The sequence below is a fragment of the Peromyscus eremicus genome, chromosome 11 (genome assembly GCF_949786415.1).
Source record: "Peromyscus eremicus chromosome 11, PerEre_H2_v1, whole genome shotgun sequence".
Taxonomy (NCBI): Eukaryota; Metazoa; Chordata; class Mammalia; order Rodentia; family Cricetidae; genus Peromyscus; species Peromyscus eremicus.
The window spans coordinates 44,041,346-44,063,313 of record NC_081427.1 but is presented as its reverse complement, the minus strand read 5'-3'; the positions used below and the strand labels follow the sequence as shown (position 1 = coordinate 44,063,313).

At 39.7% G+C, this 21,968-nt stretch overlaps 1 long non-coding RNA gene across 1 annotated transcript in view; it reads left to right on the top strand.

Annotated features, from left to right (window-relative positions):
• Nucleotides 1-21,968, top strand: part of LOC131921394 (uncharacterized) — a 368,523-nt gene that overhangs the window by 175,524 nt on the left and 171,031 nt on the right. Inside the window, exon 2 of the long non-coding RNA XR_009381994.1 lies at nt 11,678-11,810. This is a non-coding gene — a long non-coding RNA (uncharacterized LOC131921394). The remainder of the gene's footprint in view (nt 1-11,677; nt 11,811-21,968) is intronic.

Below are 21,968 nucleotides of genomic sequence, written 5' to 3'. Positions count from 1 at the left end.
CTTTTCTACCTTTTCTCCAAGTCACTTGCTCTCGTTTCTGAATTAACCTTCTTCAGAGTCCTTTCTTCAGAATCCCTTCACAAGAATGAAAGCGCCAAGAAGAGAGTGCATGGAAGCACTTGACTTGACTTAATCTACCATATATACCCTGAACGTAGTGTACGTAGAAGAGTGTACGGAATGTGACCAGGAGTAGTATAATTGCCATTTTCACAGAGCTTAACTTGGTTGCTGTTGGCCTTTAATGACAACAATGACTTTGGTGAAATAGTTGACCTTGTGAAAAGAAAAGAAATCCAAATTCTTTGTCCAACTTTTTTGAGTGGTTTTGTTTTCAATATTTTAAAATCAGCTTTTCTTCAATTGATTGAAATTTGCCTCTTGGTTCCAGCTAACACTAACAGCCTGTGTAGTTTCCAATGTGTCTGGATGTTAATGGTACTTCCACCCTGGGCTCATTTTCTTGTAACAATGCTAATGGGGTTCTTGCTTCCTAAGAGGCAGAAAATTGATATGTTTGGGTTTCTGCTTCTAGTCTTTGGATTCCTGGTTGTGTTTTTCTCCTTGTTTATGTTTCTTTTAATTAACATTGAATTTCTCCACTTTTTCTGCCTTGCTTTTCTTGTGTTTGTGCAGTCTTTGGGGCAGTGACTTCTCCAGTAATAATTGTTAATCAGGGAGAAATGATAGCTAGAGGGTTCTTTCACAGTTATTCAGTGCTAGGATAGTAGTTGTTCTGCTGAAGCCTCATTAGGTCAACTTTTATGTCTCCAGCAAGAACTGCATGGTGTTCTGTTAACTCATTTTACTTCTTTTATTTTTGACTCAGACTCCAGTTTGTTTTCTTCAGGTTCTTGTGTCTCAGATGATACTAAATCAGTAGTAGTATCAGTCTTAAAAATAATCCCATCCACCTGGGAACTGCTCACAGTGCAGGGGTTTTAGGAACCTAACACTTAGAATTCATGACTAATAGAGAAGCAGAAGCAAAGGAAGAATTAGGATTCTGTTGACTTTGTAATAGCCTGGCTACAAAGTTTTGGTGGTAATAATTTTGCTACTGTATCTTGGCTGTGTGATTCTGGCATCTAGGAAGGGGCTCCTCTCTCTCCGTCAGCTTTATCTGCTGAACTGTCCATCTACCTAGGAAACAAAATCTTGGTTCAGGTACAGAGGCAGATTGGCCTATGTTCCTGATCTGAGCTATATTCACAAATAAAGTGCCAACCATGGTTCTAAAGCAGCACTCGCAGACCTCAGTGTGAGAGCAGTCACAACACTATTGTGATGCTTCTCAAATTCAAAAGCGTTCAAACGGGCAAATTTCTTTAATCTGATATGAGATAGGACAAGTACTATAATGTCTCTATGAACCAACCTTTTGTTGTAGACATCAGGCAGTGTGAGCTAAAGATTTTATGGGGGAACATCTTGATATCTTTTTGTTTTTCCTTTCAGAGCTTTCTGTGTGAAAACTCTCAATGTACTTGTTGTAACTTAGCTGGTTATGACACATCCCAGTGGCTTCTTCCATCCTGAGCCTCAGGTGAGCAGATTCTATACCATAATGCCTATGATTCACAGGACAGCACTGTGCTGACCATCCCACTACCCAGGCCTGGATGGCATTGTAAGGAAGCAGTGTGAGGGAATGTGGCTAGGAGAGCCATTGAAAGCAAGCTTCTGTTGTCACTTTTGGTGTAGCAGGACTAAGACCAAAGCGGGGTAATAGGAAACAGTAGGCCTCTCCTTATGAGAGAACTAGATTGTCCCCAGCATTGTATGTAGGGTAGAGAATTGTGTTTTCAGTTGCTGCAATTATTCCAGGTGGGGGGAAAAGGCCATACATCATGGGATCCTGGAAGGGAATGTAATTGATTTGTTGCTAAATGACTCAGCTGGATCTTTTCTGAAACAGTGGTCAAGGTCAGTATTGCAAAAAGTGGTCCCTTGGCATTTCCATACCTTTCGAAATAAAGACTTAGGCTACCTTGGGAGCCAAATGATGTGATGTGATTTGTAAAATGTCAATTGTTTCATCATAAATTTCTTCTGAAATCAAAAGCTGCTGTTCTCTTGAAGAAGTGTGGCTGTTGGCCATTGTTCCTTGAATGGCAGTTTGCAGCCCATTTTTACGACAGTGGACTTCTGTAGGCAGTTCTACTTGAAGGGCCAGAAGTCTCACCAGGTGCCTAAAGGGCATGGAAGAAACTGCGTCCCTTCACTTTCTGTTCTGTTCTGTCCCTTTTGCTTGGGGACATCTGTCTATGAAACGGCATCTGAATGACTTAATGTGAAGTGCTCACAAGAACAGAACAGCAGAGAAGGCTTTGCAGCCATTAGGTGGAAGGATCACTTGCAGCCTTCTAGGGGCCCCACACCAGCTTTTCTGAGCTGTCAGAGAACTTCGTGTCCTGTGCTATTGTTCTCCACCCCCAGCTGTGAGCTCCTCAAGGAGAGTTTATCATATTTATAAATATGTGTCCCTCGACACTAGTACAATTCATTGCATACCACAAGTGCCTAATAAATGCCTGGTGAATGAGTTAGTCAGAACGATTGCTGTTATCCTTTATGGAGAAGGGATTAGGATAATGGGTCTGGGAGGGCAGAATCTACTAAGAAAAAGACTCAGTCCTTTAAGTTGTGGGACAAAACGTGCTTCTTTCTCATTATTCTAGTGAAGGCATGCAGTTCAGTTAAGCAGAACTCGGTAAAAGTTTATTGTGTATATTTTATGGACTGGTTGTCTATATAAGCAAGAAATGTTTTGTTTCCAAGAGGAAACTGGAATTTGGGGTAAGAATGACAGTGAAATGTAGGGAAATGGACTCTTTCAATGTAAGTTGGTAAATTGGTTTTTGGGAGTACTCAGGAGGTAGGGAGGAAGACAGAAAGGGGGTGTTGACCAGTTGGCAGTAGGCTGCTATACTGAAAGAATCAGGAACCTTCTAAGAAAAAAATGGTATCCGAGTTGAGTCTTGAAGTAGCTGTCATCAAATGAAGAAGGAAATAGGCAGATACGGAGATAAGGAAGAGGAAAATGTTCTAGAAGGAAATGGAAGGGTAAAAAGGTCCAGAATGTGAAAGACTTGCTGCCGAGTCTGACAGCCTGAGCTCAGTCCCTAGATCCAGAAAGGTGAAGGGCGATGCACAATTCTTCCAAAGAACTCAACTGTGAAGAGAAAGGTAGGACAGGACGGTGGCTGAGGGAGAGGGGGGCACAGGATGAAAGGATGATGTTCAGGGAATGAGTGGAGAGGCTGATAGTCTGTTCATAACTTGGGTAGAAAAACTCCAGTGTTACAGTTGGCAGAGCAGGGAAGAGAGGGTTGGGTAGATCTCTGAATATTTCTAACCTTCCTTCTCATATTGCATTTTCCCCAATATATAGGTAGGAAAATACTTTATAGATTGGAGTCCTATTGGTCCCATAAAACTAATTCACTTGCTTGCTAATTTAGAACATGGTTTGCATTTGTCTCTTTCTTCAGGGTGCAGTGTATTTTGTATACCCAGGAACTAGCACAGAGGTACCATTGTAATTGGTTTTCTAAGTGAAATGCTCATGCTGTTCTTTTGGTAGACAGTATCACAAGATTCAAAAGAAAGGGGGAAAGTGTCTTTTGGTTGATAGCCAATAGAGGGTAGAAATAACAGCATCAGTGAGAGGGGACTTAATTTTGGCTATCTCTTTTTAACTAAACCATCCCCAATCCTAAAAGATAAATTCTAACACAACATGGAAAATAGCAAACTTGGTAATTCTAGAGCAAGAAGAAATGAGTAAACAGTCTAACAACCCCCCAGAATCACCATACAAGCAAACACTAGCACTTCTCATTATATTCTGAAGTAGGAAGCAGGCTAGTGATTTGTTTTATATTCACGCAAGTACTTCACAGAGCAATGGGAGAAGCCCCCAGAACAACCGTAGACAGAAGCAGAAGTTACCACTAAAGGAAGAAAGGGCGGTTACTGGCTGTTAGATTCATGCAAACATTTCCTGCCTGATTTTTAAGTGTTTTTTTTTTCTCTTCCCAAGTGTTGATAATTTGAGAAAGAAAAGAGATTCAGAAGCTGGAGTGGAATGAACCACAATATAGTGCCTATGCAAAAGGACTGACTTTGCTATGTCTCATTCTAACTTTCCTTCTGTGTATAACTTTAGGTTAGCTCTATATAAGTAACTTTAATATTAAAAAAATGTTCTTGTCCATTTCCTCATTTTCTCCTTTATTCTCTCTCTTCTCTGTCTCTGTTTTTCTCTGCCTTTCTGTCTCACTTTCTGTCTCTGTCTCTATCTCTATTTCTCTCTCTCTCTCTCTCTCTCTCTCTCTCTCTCTCTCTCTCTCTCACTCTCTCACTCACTCTCTTTTGCTGTCTGTCTGTCTGTCTCCCCCCCATCGCCTGTGTGTGTGTGTGCGTGTGTGCGTGCGTGCGTGCGTGTGTGCGTGTGTGCCTGCACCTGCCTGTGTAGGGGATGAATCCTAGGACCTTACATTAGCTGGGCAAGCAATCTCTCACTGAGTTTCACCTATAGCTGCACCCCACCACACACACACACTTTTTTCAGTTACCAGTGCATCATGCACAGTTTCTTATCTAATTAAAATAATATGCATTTATATTATGCCATAGGAGAGGTTGCATATTTTAATTAGCTAGTTTCCTGTAATTGAATATCTAAATTATTCCCAAATTTTCATTGTTACTATTAGTACTTTCAAGATGGCTTTTGCATGCAAATCCCTCCTCACAGTTAAAGTTTACTTCCAGAATTATTGTATAAAAGTATGTGACAACGTTAAAGCCCTTGGATTTTATTAGCAAATTCCTTCCAAATGTTTCACTTGGAAAGCATGTCAGCAAGATGTGAAACATATATTTAATCACATATATACCTTTTAATCACATTTGTATCTATTTAGGATTTTATTAAAAATAACATTGCTAACATAGAGAAGGCAAATATAAATTTAGAGATTTTAATTTCCTTGATAATGAGATAAAGTAGTTTCTGTAGTTACAACTTTGTTTTTCTAATTTTGCAAAATCTATACTTAGTGGTTGAAATGCTCATATCTTTCTTAAGGGTTTAAGGCAGTGGTTCTCAACCTTCCTAATGCTGTGACCCTATAATACAGATTCTCATGTTGTGGTGAACCTCAACCATAGAGTATTTTCACTACTACTTCAGAACTGTAATTTTGCTACCATTATGAACAGTAACTTAAATAATTTTGGAGATAGAGGTTTGCTAAAGGTGTTGCCACCCACAGGCTGAGAACCACTGGTTTGTAACTTTGCTTTTTCTCTGTTGCCTTAAGTCATTGCTAAGTAGTTAACACTATGCCAGCGCTGTGGAGAAGAGGGAAAAGTGAAGGTAAAATGATCTCAGCCTTTTGAACTTGCATTGACAGTCACATGATGTGTAGTATGGAATAAGGTGCCTTGTTCCGTTCTGAACTGAAGAAACAAAGATTGTTAGAAAATTTAGGGAACAAAACGGAAATTTGTGCAAATTGTCTTTGGTTTTTGCAGTTCATCGTAGAAGAGAAGCCCCTGTGATGTGGAGACGTGCGGACATCAGTAGACAGGGTGGGGCTTTTGCAAGACTATAAAGAAGAAAAAGTTCAGAAAGATGAACAGTTTAAAAACATGAACTTGAGGCTCGGACTTAGAAATTAACACAGAGAGATCAGAACATCTAACTACAAGGAAGGAGTGGTGTTGAGGGTAGGTAGAATGAGTCAGGTTAAACGTGTTTGGTGGACTACTTGATCACCACTTGGCCTTTGTGATGCCCCTGCAGAGAAAAGTCTGCACTGAGAGTGAACTGAAACCTGATGGTCCATGTTCATTCTCTGTTGCTAGTGGCCTGCACTCTGTCCTAGAACTGAGTAGGTAAACTCTGTTGGAAAATCCTGTGATGCTTTTAGAGCTGTGCAATTAGCTTTAGGGAAAATACTGAGCAGGGTAGACTATTCAGCTCCGCAGACACTGGTACAAGAGGAGGGGGGCCCTTCAGTTTCCTTCCTGTCTTATCGTGGGCACCTCTGTGACCGTAGGCTGATCTCTCATGTACCCAGCTCCTGAATGACTTCCCACATGCTTTGAGCTCTCTAGATGGCAGTTTCTAGACCCCCACACAAGAGCTTAGCTGACGGATATCATCACATAACACCCGGGCAGATGATAGAAGCTATAAAATTCAGGAACCCTCTACTCTTCTCCTTGGTCTGGTCTAAAGTCCGCTTTCTCTTAACTCACAGTTTTAGAAGATATGAGGAAATCCCAGGTAATTTCTTCTTTTGTCTAAACAGAGGCCAACCAGACAAATGCTGTCTACCTTCTGTATGGAAAGGGAAAACGTGTGTACGTTTAATCCATGAAGGTCATCAGTTAATCTCTCCCTGAAAATTTTGTACTGCCCCCTGTATGTTTCTTTTCCTTCAGCTGACATTTGAAGTATTTAGTTCTTAAGCCATTTGCCTTCTCCTAATTTATCTGCATGTATTTTGTTGGCTAGGCCTAAATACATTGAGCCTGTTTGAACCGCATGAAAGGATTGCCTTTTATGACAAATATATTCTCTATCTACTATTTCCCCCTTTACAGTAGAGCCTACTCAAGGGGGTTAGGCTGTAGCTCAGAGGGAGGGTGGCTGCTGAGTATGTATGTAACACCCCAGGTCTGGTCCCATCCTCACTTCTCCCAGTACTGTAAGAAGATCCAAGGGGTGACAGAAGCAATTTAATTTCAGTTTGGTATGCCATTAGAAACATCTGTCATCTGGTGAAAAAAAAAAGACTCGAAATTGTGGACAGATCTAATTGAATACTTCTTAATTATTTACAGGCAATACACCTGGGCACTTCTTTTTTTTGTAAAACAGTGGTTCTCAAACTTCCTAATGCTGTGACTCTTTAATACAGTTCCTCACGTTGTGGTGACCCCCAACCATAACATTATTTTTATTACTGCTTTATAACTGTAATTTTGCTAGTTATGAATCAAAATATAAATATCTAGGTTTTCCAATGGTCTTAGGACACTTCTGTGAAAGGGTCATTCATCCTCTAAAGGGGTCATGCTCCACAGGTTGAGAACCACTGACTCAAAAGAAGAAGGTCTGGTGTTATATACCAGCTTTATTTCAGTGACTGGCAGGTTGAGGCTCAGGGGTGTTTTACTTTCATGTTTGGGAGCAGTCTTATGTTTCAACAGCCATTATATTACTCTAGGAAAGGAAAAATTCTAGTTCCATCAAAAGAGAAGAATAGGAAATTTGTCTTAAGTCCCTAACATATATTCAATAGTTTCCCTGAAATTTGAGGGCAATTGGCACCGTATTTCACTCTTAGACTTGACTGTCATTAGATATCAACACATTTTCCATTGAAATGAGCAGAATTATGTTTGAAGGAACTCTTCAGAAACTTTCTGGTATTAGCCAATTAATTCCTACGGCAACCCTTGGTGGTGGTCTGGGAGAATACTATTATCTCTACTTTTCAGGGAAGCTCACAAGTCAAGGGTAAAAGAGATGGGGTTTTCTCCCAGTACCACACAGCTCCTGTGTGGACAAAATGTTAGCCGTCAAAACGAATTCTTCTGATGAGCACTTCAGAATGTCTGCTCCTTAAACTCTTAATCCCCGGGAGAGGAATTTTCTGATGTCTGGTCCTTGCTCCGAAGCTGCCCGACATACCCAGGTGCTGGGGTTGAGGCTCCTGCTCTCAGAGTTCCATCAGAGCTTTCCAAATCTGTTTCTCTTTATTTCTATTTCTGAAGTTTATTCCCTGCAGGAGTGGACTCTTCCTTCGTCCTAATTGACTTTTACATGGAAGCTTCTCTCATAATGGCATCACACGTGCCAGCACCCCCTCCATTTTCCATTTTAGCGTCTCTTGCCTAGAGGGAGAAACACATTCTGTTGTCTTGCATTGTTTTTGCTAAGGGAGGCATTTGTAGGGACTCGGATAAGTGCCTTCCTGGGAGTCAACTTTTTTTTTTCCTTATGAAACATTCTTTTTTGGTGCGGGCACACATTTTGTATTTGTACTGGTTACCCTTTGCTGATAATTGCATCGTTCTATGATAGCAGCAGCAGAGCAGTATGGAGGTGTAAACAAAAATATAAACCATGGCCACCGAGAGACCCAGTTTGCATCTGGGAAGCTGAGTTCTCTCTGGAGCAGATGCACTCCTTTTTCAGTAGCGTAACGTTTTTGTAGCAATATCTGCTTTGTGGGGCCATTGAGATGTGTGGGAAGTATTTGTCTTGGAAGGAATGGGGTAGCAGAAAAATGTAATCTCTCGCTAGAATGCAGACCATATCTGTGCCGTCCGTCTTCTGTTTTGCCCGCGGCTCTTTTCTCTTCCCTGGCCTGCTTTTCAGAGCTTTCTGTCCTGGAAGGCTGACAGATGAAAAGTATATCAACAGCTTCCTTTGCCCTCTTGCTCAGTTGCACTCGGCTAGTGGGGAGTCCTGGCAGGAGATCAGAGGTCATGTGCTTCTCTTCACTTCTTCCCTCCAGGCTGTGCCAGAGAGTAACCGGGCTTGTCAAGGAAGCCGGTTCTGCATGATTGCCTTCTTGGAGATGCTGGCATCCATCTCTGCTTGCTCCTTGAACTTGGGGTGTACAACTCTCCTGTTGCCTGCTCCCAGGACTGCACTGTCCTTGTGGGTCCCTCCACTCCACCTTCAACTTTCTTTTCTTCGCTAAACTCTCTTAAAGTAATCCTGACATTAGTACTCTGTCTCCCAAGATCCTGATAAAAGATTCACTAGTACTTAGTTCACATTTGCCTAGGCCTGTTTTATTTGTGGGAGTGTAGGCTTTGTGGACAATAAATAAGAATCAGTTGTATCATTATTACTTGCCACTTGGTACTCAGAGAAAAATGTAGATGTTGAAGATTAAAGTGGCACCTGTCTCTTACAGGCCACATATTTTGCTAGATACTGCTTTGTGCACACCACTCAATCTATACTCAAAGCCCAGGTGTCCAATAGTGTCTCCCTGCTCAGACATGTCAGGTCCCCCAGAGCTGTACAGAGATATGCCAATTTGGCGCCCAGGTTTACACTCTTTAATGGAGGCCAGGCTTCCTCCTAGCTACATAGATGGAGAATTTGGTCTTTCAATTAAATCCATTTGTTTACTCACATTTCTTATGTTTTGAATTCCTGTGGGTCAGTATCTCTTAATGATGGGATTAAAGGCTTTTAAGTCAAATTTCTTAAAGACTTGATTAAATCAACAAACCTTTCTAGGTCACATCCATTATTTGTATGATTTTACTGATTTGTTCATTTGAAATCATTGATTAAGTAGCTCACTATGGGCACTACTTCATGCCTGGTACCCTAAGGGTACTCATTACATACCAAATGAATAATTAAATATTTTCAATGAGTTTCTCTGTTAATGTATCAGCTTCCCACAGCCGTTATCTAGTTTTTTTTTCTTTCTCTCTAGGCATGGGCCTTTAGTTCATAATTAAAACAATCTCTATCCATTTCTCAAATGAGATGAATAACATATTTCCATATTTTTCTGAGCCAATACAAGATGCAAAGCATCATGGGTAAACATGAAGGTGACTCAGGACCTGGAGGCATATGAACAGAGTATTTTTTTCTTTGTAGGTTAAGTCCTTTGTTCAAACCCTCCTCTGTTAAAAACAGTTACCAAAAAAACCCATACACACTCAAAGAAATTATTATTTTTTTCTCTAGAAATTCACATTGGATAATACATTTTCCCTTGCCTTTAGGCAAACGTCCTCTTCAAGCTAGAAAAGGCTTTTTCCTTTGGTAGCTCTGGGTCTCTACATCCAGGGGTATTCTTAGCAATAATAGTAGCCATTCCCTCTTTCTATTTCCACCTTGCTGTTAAGGGACCTTTGGCCTCCCTAAAAATACCCCACTTTGATTTTTAAAACTCTGAAGAGAGTGACTCATACATGATTAAATCAGGTATTTTTTTTTTCAGCCTTGAGAGAGTACCACTGTGGGCTCATTGAAAGCTTGGTGAAGGTCCCCATCCAATGGTATTATTGGGCTCTGGACCCCTCTGCTGGATGGCTGGCTCTATGCTGGGGTCCACATCCATGCTGTGTCCCCTATAATCTCTTGTGCTTTGAATTCATATTATTAAAAGCAGATAACTGTTTAAGATTACTTAATTTTCAATATATTGTAGCTTGAGTTTTCCTGCCTGGCCCACAGTCAGGACAAATCTCTCTCACCCGCCAGTCCCACAGCCGCTCAGACCCAACCAAGTAAACACAGAGACTTATATTGGTTACAAACTGTATGGCTGTGGCAGGCTTCTTGCTAACTTTTCTTACAGCTTAAATTAATCCATTTCTATAAATCTATACCTTGCCACATGGCTCATGGCTTACCGGCATCTTCACATGCTGTTTGTCATCGTGGCGGCTGGCAGTGTCTCTCTGACTCAGCCTTCTACTTCCCAGCTTTATTCTCCTCCTTGTCCCGCCTACACTTCCTGACTAGCCAATGGCCAATCAGTGTTTTATTTATTGACTAATCAGCAACACATTTGTCATACAGACCATCCCACAGCAATATATAATTGATAATATCATGTACCTTAGTATTTTCAAACACTTTTTTTTTTGTGTGTGTATGAAACCAACTTCTTCAGCCCTTAATTGTTGCTACCCTTTTTCCTAAGCTTCAGGCACATTGTTTTCCCTAAAGAAGCTTAGACTATATCCAAAGGATGGGTCAACACACTGTTGCTACAACACTCCACACTTACAGTGTCAACTTGTACTATTAGTCAGTGTTTTGGTCAAGCTTGTTGGCCTTGTCCTCTTCCCTCTAGAGTAGGTCCCCAAAAGACATGTCTTCCCACATATGACCCTATCCTGTAAATAGGCAAGTCATGTCGAAATGTAGGTGAATATTAGAAATGTACCTATTTAATATGTTCTTCTCTGAAAACACAGCCTCCTCCCCAGTGTCTAGGGAAGTGGAGGTTAGGTAACAAGGCAGTTGGTGTCGTGAAAGTAACAGCTATTCTGCAAGTCTCAGGAATAACAGTTACTGTTTAACTAGTACGCCGACCTCACCTTCTTGCGAGCTTTCTTTTCAACCCCTTTGCACTACAAGGCTAGAGAATTTACTTGACTACTGCTCACCTATTGGGATGTCTTCTCTGGCTTTTGTGTAGATTCGCTGGTAACACAACAAGACAAGAAAGCAGTGCTCACAGCCGTCCTATAGTTAGTAATGTCCTCCCAGTGGTGGGCAAGGCTATACTGCTGACCCCTTAGTGGGAAATTGAGGAGTCCCTAGTTTTCCCAGCAAGAGTTGGCACATGCCACGATTCAGCTGCATCTTCCGTTCATGTGAGCATCTTTAGGCTACATCTACCCCACCTATTTATTTCAAGTACTAAAAAAGTAAGCTGAGATATTTAACAGAAAGCAGATGGCGCCGAGGTCTGTAACTTGTATTTAACAAAAGCTGCTTTGGAAATGTTCCTCGTGTCCACTTTTATTGCTTTAAACACATCAACATCTCCGCCTGTTCTGATGAATTATTTAAGAATCACTGTCCCAGTCCATGGCAGGCTTTCGAAGTGCACATGTTAATCATATACTTGATTAAACATTTCCTTGCCTTTTTCTCCAGCATTCCAGCTGCTTTTGAGTGGACGACTGTTACAGGGAGAGTACCGGCGCTGGAAGCATCTAGTGGCATCTGAACTACTGAAATCTCCACCATGGAAAGAGATACTTGTGATTTACTTTCTCGGAGCAAAAGTGTAAGTACCTTCCATTTTCACTTTTTTTTTTTTTTTGTAAAAACGTGTCCTTACGTTTATAGTTTTCCCTGGGTTTTAACACTGTGTTGTTGTAATTAGGTTTTGGGGAAACTTTGGTTAACTTTCAGTTCTCTAACTGCGTACAGATTGTTAACAAATGAAGACTTCTTCGTCTGTGTGGCCTGCTTGACATTTGATGGGACTTCTTTTCAGTTTCTCTGCCTTCCTACTCATTCATATAAGCTTCATGGTGTGATACGGAACACCCTGATGTTTGAGTTCATAAAACAGAACCATAGCTAAAGTTGAAATAGAAGAAATGTGTGTCTTGACTATCAGTCTGTCTGGATAATTCCAAAGGTAGAAATTGAAAGCGTGTTAAAGGTACTTATCAGCCAAACACATTCTCATGTCCCATGCCTTCTCCAGCTCCTCACTCTGACATAGGTCTCTAATTGCCAATTTTAATCTTCCTCTTTAACACGTTTAAGTTGCCCTTCTTAGTGCCCTGAGGAAATTTAAGCATTTTTTTCCAATTACACAGTATCTGTAAGGTAGCAGATTCATGATACATTTGAGTTTTCTATTATCTTATAGGGAAAAAAAACCATACAAAATAAGTAGAGCGATTCAAGGAAAGCTGTACCAGGCAAGGATGAAAGCAGATTTAATTTCCATCAGGCAAGTTCTAACAATATGTCCCTTTGTTCATTTACCCAAGGGGAAGAAGCATCCAAACAGATGTGGTTGTGACGTAGGAAGATTCATTTGAAGGCATCAGAAAAACCACAAATGCAAACACATTTCTCTAGGATGGGAATGCTTTGTGTTTGGTCCTGTGATCTTACTGTGATGGCCCAGGGCCATCTTTCATTCTTCCTATAGAGCTGGGATGAGTGTGTGGAAAGGACAAGATGGTATGCCTCATAGCATTTCTTAATAAACAAATAAAAAACGAGGCTAAGCTGAGAGGTATGCCAGTCATTTAATTGAATCCCAAGTTTAATAACCAACCAAATAATTTCAAAGAAATTGGTGGAATGTTCATATTCATTTGTTTTAGTAGCTGGTGTTTGGTTATGTGGAATTTGCATAACATAAAAGGCCAGAGCATTGTGCCTGGAATTCTTTTTTATCATTGTGCTTAGCTGCTCACTGTAATGGTGACCTGCATTCAAATTACTGAACTAAGAAGACATCTGTTACCGAGTTTTCGTATTATAAATCAAAGATGAATGCAAACCATCAATGTGATACTTCCTTTTATTCAATGTTGGGGGAATGTGACTTGAAAAAAAATAAGGGCAGAAGAGAGACTGTTTTAATAATTAAAACATACCATTTAATACTTCTCTGTTCTTGGAGGGAAAAATCCTTCTAGAGGTAAATGTTTCAAGGAGGTATGACTTGAAGGGGCTGAGAGTTCTTAATTTACATGCTAGAAGATTTCCTGTTTGTATGTGGTTTGTGCAGTTTCTTTGTCTCTCTGGAAAGGCGGGAGCTCCCAAGATCATGGGAGCTTGAGCTGCTGCATTCAGGTGGCAGTGGCCTCAGGGCTCTGGTTCCTCGCTTCCTTGCTTCTTCAGAACCCACTGGTGCAGAGAGAGCACTTCCACTTCCACTCAGTCGAGTGGCTCTGAGCAGAGGATGGCTTCTTAGCAGAGAAATGAGGCTGCTGCTTTGTTAGTAAGGACTCGCCACTTCAGGATTTCAAACATGGTCCAGCATGTCACCCCTACCACTGAAGTCTTAGTCACGATAGAATCCCAAACAGCACACTCAGAAGTAGCTGTTTCTGTTTGGTTGGAGAAAGTTTAAATAATTTGACTTAGGAACTATCAAGTCTTTATTTTGGCATTATGACATTTTGGAAATCAGATAACATAAACATCAAATGAAAAGGCTGCTTCTGTGACCGTTCACGCGTTACTGTGTAGATCCTGTATCCGTCACGGTGAATTGAGGTGTATTGGTTATTTTTTACTTCTGTGACAAGCTGAAAAAAAGCAACTTTGAAAGAAAGGGCATGTGTGGTTTCATAGCTTGAGTTCTAGTCCATTATGGCAAAGGAGGTGTGGTGGCAGGACATTGAGGCTGTTGGCCACAATGCATCTGAAGGCAGGAAGCAGAAGGGGAATGTTGGCACCCAGCTGGTTCCCTTCCACCTTCCTCTTTATATCCAGTCTGGGCCCCATTCCCTGTTGTGATGTTGTATGCATTCAGGGTAGGTTTTTCTTCTTCAGTTAAAGCTCTTTGGCTATCACTCTGTCCAACACATACACAGATGTGTCTCCTAGGTGATTCAAATCTAGTCAAGTTGACAGTGAACACTGACCATTGCATAAGGCATGTAAGAGAAAAGAAGACTAGCTTTAGACATTAACTTTATTAGTGAGTCCTCTTCCAAAAAGAGTACCAATGGAACTCGCAATACTTCATCGGTCTCCATCTAATGTAAAACATAAAGGCATAAAGTGAATAGTTAAACAGATTCCTGCTTAGCATCACTTTTGAGTTTCTATGAATTTAGATCTCGTGATCATTTGTAAATTGAACTGAACAATTCCCTAAAGAAAGTATATTATTTAGGCTGGTTTATATCATTTTAAAATGCCAGATTGGTTGCTTAAATAGAAATTATTATTATTATTATTTTAGAGACTGAGACTCCCAACATCCAAGTGCCAGCTACTTCAGTTGTAGTGAGGGATCACCTCCTGGCTTGCTGATGTCCTCAGTGGACCTCACATCACAGACAAAAAGCTCTCCGAAGTCCCTTTTTAATTGGTCACTCTTCCCAAACTCATCTCACACCCTCATTTCCTGTACAGCCCCCGCCTTTGCTTTGGGAATTGGGGATTTAACTTATGAGTTGGTGAGGCAGAAATATTTATTTAGCCTATAGCAGAGTTTGATATTCTTAAGGGATGATTTTAATATGTCACCATGATATATAAATCCAATATGATCAATGCTGTAGAATCAGCATGTTCTTTCAACTGTTTAACACTAGGATGATTTAATTTCCTTTCCCCCAGTTTATATTAGAGAACCCCTCATAAAGGTTTTGGGTTACCGAACAACTCTACATAGACCTACGAGCTCATTTGAATTTTTTCTCCCAAACGCTTTTCTCCTTGTCATTATTAACGTCTGCTTATTTTATGAACCTTGTTTTTAACATCCATCCTAATATTACAATGACAAAGGTCTCTGAAACATCTTGCCCTGTCAGTGGATACACCAAATTGGATGCAATGGAGGTCTTAGGGGTGGGGTGGTGGTAGGCAGAGAGAGGGAAAGAGAGAGAGGGAGAGAAAGAGTTGGATGTATATGGAGGTGGAGGTGGAGTAGATCTGGGAGAAGCTGAGGAAAGCAGGGTGAATATGATCACATTATATGGAGTTTTCTATTTTGTGTATATGGTGGGGAGTTCAAGACAAAGCTTTCCTATGTAACCCTGGCTGTCCTGGAACTCACTCTGTAGACCAGGCTCTCTTCAGCCTCACAGAGATCTGCCTGCCTTTGCCTCCCGGGTGCTGGGATTAAAAGTGTGCCACCACAGCCCAGCTAGGTGCATGAAACTAACAGGAGTTTGGTTTTGCTATACTTGGTTCCACAACTTTGTGAAAATAAAATTCTTACTTAAATAAAATGAAATCATTATTCCTTACAATATCTCTCCTGTTATCCTCTGAACTTACTTTTTTTTTTTAAATATAAATCTTCTATGGTGAATGAACTGGATACATTTTAATTCTTCCTTAATCAGTTCTCTCATGTATTGAATTATAAAGCATCTTGGAGGATTTTTACCTAAAACTCCCAATTTTGGGTACCCTAAATCAGCTGGAAGAGATCTGAGATGTCGTGTGCTCAATTAGATTCTTTATTTTCTTGATGAAATTGCCCTCTGTCTGACTTGGGATTCTTTTGAATGTTTTACATTGGGACAAATGTGTCACTCACCAGATGTCTTTAATTGATGTTCCCTGTTCTCTTGGGTGGAATTGTTGTTCAGTGTTTATTCAAAGCTGGAAGCAATTCCTGGCTATTTACAGAACACTGAGAATGTGCATTTTTTTTTCAAATACTGAGCCAAAAGCCCACCTATGTAGGCTATGAGTTCAGGAACTGGAATCTGCTCTGGGGTGACTGGGGTTCTCTAAAATTGCTTCTTCTCACAGATGATTTTAAAAATACTGTCCAAAACTTGCTTACTAAATGTGTCCTATTCTTAAAAAAATAACCTTTTCCCAATTGTATCTTTACATTTGCTGATTGGTTTTGGATGCAGTCATTCTCCTGATGACCCAGGGTGAGTAATCCCCTCAATTTCATCTACATCTCATTGTACTAGAGCCTGCCTAGTGAGGAGAGGCCAAAAAGAAATTGGGAAGGGATGATCCATTTTGCAATGGCACAGCAGAACTGCCTGGATTTGTTATTCCTCACAGCTACTCAGAGATCGTCTGGTTTGGGATTTTATGGTTGAAGTAAAATTAATGGATTCCTTGCCAGACTAACTTCATTGCCCAACTATATTCATGCCCATCTAAGGCACATGGCTACAGGTTCATATCAGCATAGGATCCAGACAAATTAAGAATGTTAAAACCCTTATTTTTTCACTCGTGTTCACTCCTCAGGGTTGAAAGAGAGTCATGAGAAATACTGTTACTAGGATGCTTTGAAAAAACACAAATTAAAAACAAAATGAAAGTAAGTTTGCTTCTGTGCTTTGCCAGTCACAAACTGAAGTGAGAATGCATATGTAGCCTTAGAGATTTGATTAATTTGACTATTATTCCTGACTCCCAGGTAATGTTTTACAAAATTCAATGAAATATTTATTCAGTGGCTATGGGGTATACTAGGCTGTGGATATCCAATATAAATAGGATACTTGATGGGTCTGCCATTATAGAACCTACTTGACAACTAGATTTATATATTTTATAGTTTATTAAAATTACTTCATCAACCTGTCACCCCAACCCCAATGACCCAAGCCCATTTCATTATAATTTCAATCCTTCCAGAGGATTCTGAAACACTGTCTTCCCTCAGTCCCCACATCCTGTCTCTTCTCCACATTGTGTGTATCATCTTTAGAAGAGATATTTTAGCTCTGAATAATGTGGCCTAATTGTCAATTATGCTCATTGTTGCAGAAACAGATTATTTTAGAGTAGTTGAAAAGAATTTTTCTCAGATAATCAACAATAGTTTAAGAATAGCTGAGAGTATAAATGAATGTGAGTTTGGCAAAAAAAAAAAAAAAAAAAGGTCTGAAAGAATAGGGCATCATCAGCAGTCACTTGCCCTGAAATCAGTCACAGGTCACATGACTGTCCTAGCAGCCAAAACTGTCACTAAATTGTTGTCTGAGAAAAACCTCCACATTTTCTGATATGATAATGTGTTTGCTGTTTCCTTTTAGGGTAAATTCAAGTGGGAGTTGAATTCCAAGTGATTATGACCAAGAAATAATTGCGTATATTGTTCTTAACAATATAAACACGGAAGACATATGAAAATGTAGAGGAGTCCTATTGAATTGATGCTCTATATTAAAAATGCTCCTTTTGGGCAGTCTCACCCCATAACAAAATGGGAAATTTTAAAGAAAAGCATATTAATTTGTTGGAATTTTATATTAGTAGTATTTTGTTTTGAACTTTTCCCTATTAAAACTGACTTACTTTTAACTATTGCCACATTTTTATCCTTGACATTTGTTTGTCTGTTACTTTTTAATCTTTGAAATAGCAATCAATAAGCAAGAGTTCCATTTGCTAAAAATATAGCTTTAAATGAAACCATCAGTTTCTTTGTTTTTGATGACGAGTCCTTCCAAAATCAACATGGACTGATCCTAAGGTCTTATGTGATAGTCTTACCTTTGGATCTATGTGACTTGATGGACCAAGTGAAATCATTTAATAATTTGAGTTATTTAGCAAGTGCCCCAGAAAATTTACCATGAGCTTTCAAGGATAAAATGAGCAAATAACATTGAAAGCACATTATAAAGAAAAACAAACGGACAAAACCCCCAAACTAAACCAACCAATACCAACAAAATGATACATAATACCTAATTTTATTGTATACTTCAAAACTAAACACTAAATCTTAAGGAATTTTGCAACAGAATTGTTCCATCAAGCAAACATATCAACAAGACCTCTTGCTTTTATTATTGAAAAAATGACTTATATGTTCATGTGCTTTACTAAGTTGTACAAATGCCAGATCCTGATGTGTCTGTCCAGGGTGGTTGATGATTATTAGTGGGCAAGGCAGGCAAAGGAGCATGTTGGGTTAGCTAGATGCCTGAACTTGCTTTCTTATTTCTGTAATCTAAGCTATAATCCTCACTACAGACCTGGAGTTGGGAGTATGGCCCCATTTATAGAACTCAGATTTAAAAAAGAAAAATACTTAAAACAATCATTTTTTGCTATTACCCTCTTTCCCCTTATTTCTGAGGTAGTGACATGGGGTTCTGTGTTGGCAATCTTGCTTTTGTGTTAAGAATTTGATCATACATTAGCTGTTATCAGCCATAGTTTAATTCAGTCAACAGTGTTTATTGGGACCTTGCTGACTGCTTACGCTATAATAGTTACATTTCATAGAACTGTGTTCCAAATAGTACTTAAGAGACTCAGAGAGTCAAGACACCACAGTGTACTTTGACATTGAGATTTTTAAGCTTTACAGAGTAGCTGGTTCACTGAACATTAAAAACTAAATGCAATAAAAATACTCCCAAATAAATGCCAAGTGCCATCCTTTCTATAAATTCATTGAAAACAGAAACTACCTGCCATGCTTTGGTGGTCCTTATTTCTGCTTACTGAATATATTTTAAAATATTACTAAATGCCAACTTGTATTTTTTTTTTCAGAAGAGCCCATTGCACGGCATGAATTTTTCAGCAGGGATTCATTTCATCACTGTGTGAATCATCCCAATAGAGACATAAACATTGCTCAGGAACAATGATCTCTGAAGGAATATTGAGAGGTCAAGAAAGGGCACTAGAAAAAGATGGGCATTCCCCAGCACATAAACACAGAAGAACTGAGAAAGTAAAGATGTTCTTCTTAAGTGCTCAAGTAGAAAATTAGAACATGCACCTATCACCAAAACCACATGAACTAATTAGCAAAGCACTCGGAAAAAGATCACATCATTTTGGGTGGGTAGTGTCTATTTGGAAGCATTTTCTTGTTCTGATTTTCAAAAACAATCCATGGATCAAAAACATCAGGAAGAAAAAATGGAAATCAATGCTGGCAAGAGTGACATGTATTAGGTGGAGGTTTGAACTTTGTGACAGGAAGACCAGGAAGATGGCTCAGCAGATAAATGCACCTGCTGCCAAGCCTGCAGCCCTGAATTCAATCCCCCATGGTGGAAGTAATGATTTGACTTCCATGGGTCCTTCTCTGACTTTCTACACGGTGACTCATGGCACGACACAGTCACACACACACACACACACACACACACACACACACACACACACAATGTTTTCTTAGAAAATTTCCTCATGTAATTTTTTTTCTAGTATTCAGTCAGTGTTTGGGGGAATATTGAAATGACCTTAAATCAAAAGTTTCCCCAAGTCATGGTTTTTTGTGTGTTTGTTTGTTTACTTCATACTATAAATTATATAAAATTTGAATCCGGTGAGTTTTTAACTTCTCACTGTCAGATTTATTAATGTTGCATAATATGTGCACCAGCAGACATAAATGAAGAAAATTAAAGTGTTTATTGACATCTTCTCAGTTGAATTAAAATTTATGTATTTCATTAGAGCAACAACTTTGGTGAGATTATGCTGTGCCTTAATCTCACGAATTCTTACCATATGTGACCTTGGATGTGTACCTTGATGATCTCTATTTTACTCACATAAATAAATATGGGGAAATGACAATGTGAGTGAGATTTCTTGGAGAAATCATTCCACAACTCTACATTTTCTAGACCAAGTATTTCTCAGAACAGGCTCAATCAAAAAATTGTTCATTATGACAAAAAATCTGAATTCTTTATAACCTTCAGGACAGCTACCATCTACTCCCAAAGTCTGCATAGGGAGCTGATTAATGAGCCAAGTACGTCTCACTTCTGATGACAGTGCTTCAGTTGGGCATTTGGTGTCTCTAAGGACGAATGAAATTTAAAAGGCCTTCACTGTACCAGGATTTGGAAGATAAGTTACTTGTGTTTCTTAATAATAATTATTGTTTTTTTTAAATGGTCTTTCTCTCTAAACCTGTGACTGGGGTAGAGGTAGAAAGGGGTTGTCACATTTTGAGAGGCTTTCCTTTGGAGAGGTCTGAATCCTTTCATTTTAAGGTATTCCTGCAGGTCATCTGGGATTTATCAAGATGGTCCTTGTTCTGTTAAGACAGTGAGCTTTAGCTGTTGGGTTACATGTAGATGGTGTGGTATGGCCATGTAGATGGTGTGCTACATGTAGATGGTGTGGTGTGGCCATGTAGATGGTGTGCTACATGTAGATGATGTGGTGTGGCCTTGTAGATGGTGTGCTACATGTAGATGGTGTGGTGTGGCCATGTAGATGGTGTGCTACATGTAGATGGTGTGGTGTGGCCATGTAGATGGTGTGCTACATTTAGATAGTGTGGTACTGCCCTAATATCCCTAAACTATAACCAAGTCCAGCTCTTGACATACACCTGGACTTCACAGAAACAGGCTATAGTGTAAGGAAATCATAATACAGAAAGAAAACCCCTAGGTCTGAATATGAAAAATAATCACTTTTGACACATTCCTCCTCTGACCTTCTTTCTTCCCAGTAACTGTTTGACTCCTTGTGCTTTTCTTGTACGTTCATAATGAGAAGCTGAGAAGCACTTTTCCTTTATCCTACCTGGTGTTCATGCTCTTCACTGCCCTGAAAGGAAGGAGGAATGCCTCACTTCTAATCTAAGCCAATGTACTCATTTCAAAAGTGCATCTCTGTCTATAGCAAATGCTTCTGTACAGCCTTTTGTAAGACTAAATACAGATGCCAGCACAGGAGACAGGGATTTTAACCTGCCTTTTGTTGTACCAAAGATGCAACTTTTCTCCAGCAGGAGAAAAATTTTCCTTAAATGGAACATTTCCAAGACTATATTGGTTTTAGATTTTAGACAAGGGCACTCCCATTCCACCAAAAACATTTAAAGGCATGGAAACTATCAAAGAATCAAATAATGACCCTTCTCACCCAGTCTTATTACCTCTGTCATTCTCAGAGGAAAACCTCAAATTTATACTTTGATTGTATTGGGAAATTCCAGTGTGAACCATCTTTCTTATGATTTGGTCACAGAGTTGCAGATCACTGCAGGAAGTGATGTTCCCCCACCAGTACTGAGAGGAAAAAAATAAGTTAGACAAAGTACATATTCAAGACTTTTAATCAATGTACCAAATTGCAAAGTTGGCAGGGCCACCAGTTACCATAAAATCTGGAAAGACAGAGTCACCTACAAAGAGAGGATGACATCATTTGTGTGCCACAGGTAGGCATTATCAGAGGCCACATGCTCCAGTAAGAAGATTCTACTAAAATTATGAAAGAATTAGTGGATAAATGTGAGTTAGCATAATAATATGGACACAAAAGATATTGTGGGTAGAGGGACACATCCTGTAGCAGACATTTGTTCCAAGAACTTCCTCAAGAAGGTAATAGGAACAGGATACGCTGTCCTGAATGACATAAAATGTAAATCAGCAAAGAACACCAAGATCTGTTGTCTTAGGACACTGTGGGAAATCTGTCATGGAGGGATGGTGATGGTGAAGGAAACAGGGGGAAGCAATGCTTGATCTCTAGGGACCAAGGTAGGAATATGTGTGGAGATCATCACTGCAGTAGGAGGGATAGGACACTCCCTAGAGATCAGAGATGCATTACTACGATAAGTTTTGATCAGAACTTCAAGGAACACTCTTCTTGCTTGACCTCAACCAAGATCTGAACAAATATTTAAACATAAAGATAACTGTGTAATTTACTACAGTAGATGCAACAGGCAATTTCTCTTTGAGTCCCAATTCTAGAGCCCAGCTAAAGCTAAAGGGTGAGAAGAAATTAATAAAATCACCATTGG